This window comes from Nycticebus coucang, chromosome 12, assembly GCF_027406575.1.
Source record: "Nycticebus coucang isolate mNycCou1 chromosome 12, mNycCou1.pri, whole genome shotgun sequence".
Lineage (NCBI taxonomy): Eukaryota > Metazoa > Chordata > Mammalia > Primates > Lorisidae > Nycticebus > Nycticebus coucang.
In genome coordinates, this window is record NC_069791.1 from 11,968,156 (window position 1) to 11,972,401 (window position 4,246).

A 4,246-nucleotide genomic window follows, 5' to 3' on the forward strand; every position below is an offset into this window, starting at 1 on the left:
GGATCACTGGAGCCCAAGAGTTTGAGGTTGCTGTGAGCTGTGACACCATGGCACTCTACCAAGGGTGACAAAGTGAGACTCTATCTCAAAGAAAAAAGAAAAGAAAAAGAAACTGAGGCCCTTAGAGGTCATATTACTGACCAAGGTCACTCACTGAGTGGCAGAGCAGAATCAGGCTCAGCCTTGTCTGAGTGTGAAAGCCCTCTTTTTTTCTTTCTTTCTTTCTTTCTTTCTTTCTTTCTTTCTTTCTTTCTTTCTTTCTTTCTTTCTTTCTTTCTTTCTTTCTTTCTTTCTTTCTTTCTTTCTCTTTCTTTCTTTCTTTCCTTCCTTATTTATTTTGAGACAGAATCTCACTCTGACGCCTAGGTAGAGTGCTCTGGCATCATAGTTCACAGCAACCTTAAACTCTTGGGTTCAAGAGATCCTCTTACATCAGCCTCCCAAGTAGTTGGGACTACAGGTGCCCACCACAACCCTTGGCTAAATTTTTTTCTAGTTTTTTTAAGTAGACACGGGTTATCACCATTGCTCAGGCTGGTGTCGAGCAAAAGCAATCCAGTCTCAGTCTCCCAGAGTGAAGTAAAAGTTCTCATTTTTATTATATATATATTATTTTATTTATATAATTTTTTTTTTTTTTTTTTTTTTTTTGGCCAGGGCCAGGTTTGAACCTGCCATCTCTGGCATATGAGGCCAGCGCCCTACTCCTTGAGCCACAGGCGCCGCCCAAGTTCTCATTTTTAACAGGCTATAGGGTTCAAGTCTTTAGAGAGAAATCATGCAAACCTCACGGTCATCTTTTCTCCTTAAAGCCTGTCCTTAATGTGCCCAAGAGGAAGAAGAATGGAGTTGGAGGCAGAGGCCCACGGCAGGCTACACCAGAATCCTGCCACCAGAGGGCAGCATAGCCACAAATTTATGGGAATTGGGAGCGGGCCAGTCCACCTCACCCTCTCCCCTCATCGTCAGGGTTATTCTTATTAACTGCCTAGTAGTGTCTGCATCACCTCAAAATATGCCTCCTAGAACCAAGCTGGGACCACACTCCAATCTGTGACTTCTTAGAATTCTATACCTAAGGAATGTCTTCACAGAACCCATAAACAAAGAGGGAGAGACAAATGGGGAGGCAGAGAGCTGATGAGGCAAAGAACTAGCCAGTATTTCTAAGGATGGCAGCCATGGCATAACAAGACACCAGAAAGTTTAGAGGGAGGAAAGCCTGTACTTTTTTTTTTTTTTTTTTGAGATAAAATCTCACTCTGTCACTCTGGGTAGAGTGCTATGACATCATAGCTCACAGCAACCTCAAACACCTGGGTTTGAGCAATCCTCTTGCCTCAGCCTCCCAAATATCTGGGACTACAGGTGCCCACCACAAAACCCAGCTAGTTTTTTCTATTTTTAGTAAAGATGGGGTCTCACTCTTGCTCAGGCTGGTCTAAAATGCCTGAGCTCAAATGATCCTCCCACCTTGGCCTCCCAGAGTGCTAGGATTACAGACATGAGCCACTGTGCCTGGCCTTTTTTTCCTTTTTTTGAGACAGAATCTCACTTTGTTGCCCAGGCTAAAATAGTATGGAATCAGCCTAGCTCACAGCAACCTCAAACTCCTGGGTTCAAGTGATCTTCCTCCTTCAACCTCCCGGGAAAAACAGGCACCCCTGCCACAATTCCTGACTAATGTTTTCTCTGTTTTAAGTAAAGGCAGGGTCTCACTCTTGCTCAGGCTGGTCTCAAACTCCTGAGCTCAAGGGATCCTCCTGCCTTGGCCTCCCAGAGTGCTAGGATTGTAGGGGTAAGCCACCACACCCTGCTGGAAAGCCCATACTTCTCATACACCAAGAGGAGTTCCCTCTCACTAACTCCTGGGGCCAGACCTGAAATTTCTTCCCCTGTTTTCAGGAGGAAATGAGGGGAAGTGGGTTCTGAATTTTGGGCTCCTGTCATGGATGTGTCTCTGTGTAGTTCCTGTACTTTCAGAGGAGTGACAAGGTCTCTCCCAGGGATGCACAATACAAGAATTTCTTGGGCTCAGCAATGCCACAATCTAGTACAAACCTCTCTTTTCCTGAGCTTTAATTCTCACACTCTGGTCTAAGTTTCCTCTCCCAAACTACCCAACCCTTGAGAGCAAGTCCCATTTAAGGCTTGAATAGTCCAGAGAATATGAAATTCAGAAAGCCTGAGCCCTATCCTAATTTTATTGTTTGGTTTTGTTTTTTTTTACATTCTAAGTGTGACACTGAGCCCTCCCTCTGTCTGTGTTGGTGGAGATGGAAAGGAGGAGGGAAGGAGGAACTAGGAAGGGAACAGAGCAGCTGGGGGTGCAGGGAGGGGGAGGGGGCTCAGGAGAGGCAGCTGGCAGGCGGGAAGCTGATCTGGGGGTCTCAAGTTTCTTGACATCAATTAGGGCAGCCGGCCTGGGCTCATTAGTAGCCCGGGGTGCAGGGCTCATCAATAATGAATTCACCCCACACACCTTCACCCTCCTCAGCTGCCTGTAAAGTCACCCCCACCCTCTAACCAGCTGTCTCCCCTTGGTAAGCTAAGCAACCCCTCTTCTGAGACCTCCCTCACCCAGAGTTCCTGAGAGCAGTGTGGGTGGGTGGACAATGGTTGAGGGTAAAGGGGCCTCTATAACCAATCAAAACGATGCCTGAGATGACCTTTGTTTAGTCAAGAAGTCCACTCAGGAGGAGAAAAATGGGAAGAGGAAAGGAGCAGCAAGATCTAAAGAGAAGCAGACTTTGCCATAGTGGAGTTCAATGGCATGGTGGTAGGTCAGATCCAGAGCAAGAGGACATCCTCTGATAGACCCAGAGACCCTCTATCCTCCCCCAGCATTCTCGTGCCCTTGAGCTGGAGCACATGGGTGCCCCCAGCATTCTCTTGCCCTTGAGCTAGAGCATCTTGGTAAGTACAGAAACATCTTTTTTTTCAAATCAGATCAATGAAGTGACGGCAAGAGATTGCTAGGGCCCAGAAATAAAAACTCAAACTACCTGAATCTTAAGTCGCAACTTCTCTCCAGAACCCAGGAATGCCAGCTCCTTCCCCTTCCTAAACTGCTCTAAGACTTCAGTCCTATCACCCTTCCACTAACCTCTTGTCCTCTGCCTCCACCCTCCTTAGATCCCAAATGTTCTCATTCCCAGTCATACTCCCTTTCCTCTGGTTGGGGTTGGCCTGGAGCTGGCTGCGTGGCTTTCTGGGAAATCTGCCTGCCACCCTCCCTCTGGAGGCAGGTACAGACAGGTCCAGGCTATAGCAGCTACATCTTCCCCAGACATCTCTTGCAGACTTCCAGACTCCAGCTGCCTGCTAGGGTCCCTTAAGAACACATCAAAGTGTGCCGTACTCCCTCTCCCCTCATCCTCCCCAGCTCACACATTTCATCCTGCACCTTCCCCCCTTCACCTCATCAAATACCCCACCAGTCCTCTTCAATGGAAGCTCCCCTTACTGGGGAACACCCTGGATTTAGGGCCTGAGTACATGCTCCCCACCCCCGCCACACTCCAACGCAGGTCCCCTCTACAAGGTTATGCCTCAGTTCTGGAGCTCTGTCATCTTCCATTTGCCCTAATGATTTCCCTTACAGGCTTCTATTTCCACCGCGCCTCAGATCCATTGATTGCAGCCTCTTCCCTGAAACCTTCCCTAAGGACCTGGGCATTCAAACCCCAGCCACAGATCACCGTGAGATCCATCTTCAACCTCCCATTTCCCCTCTGAGACCCAGTCCCCAGGCATCCTGCTTCAAAACCAGAAAAACAAACTAGGACCCAAACCTTCTCTGCCGCACCTCTCCCGCCCTCTCCCCAGCCCATCACTTTGGAGGGGACCCAGTGTTCCACCCAACCCAACCTAAGCTTCGTTTCTCCCCAGAGCACTTAGACATTCCCCTGCCCCATATCAGCCTAGAAGCAGACTTCCCGCCTTCAGATTCAGTCCTTCCTGGGAACCCAGGCATCTTCGTTTCCAGCTTCCTCCATCTCCTCATACCGTCTTCTAAATGTCTTGTTCCCCCAGCCCTAGCTGCAGTTACACTGTAAACCCAGGAGACCTAGGGGCAGCACGTAGAAGGGCGGGAGGAAGCGCGAGGAGGCCAGGTCGCCCCCTCGTGGAGCCCTCGGTGCCCGGGTCCCCCCTCCTCCCGGCTTCACCTGCTGCGGGCCCCGCCCCCGCTCCGCCTAGGCCGGCCTCTGCTCCTCCCCCGACTCCTCCCCCCCGTACCCCCAGC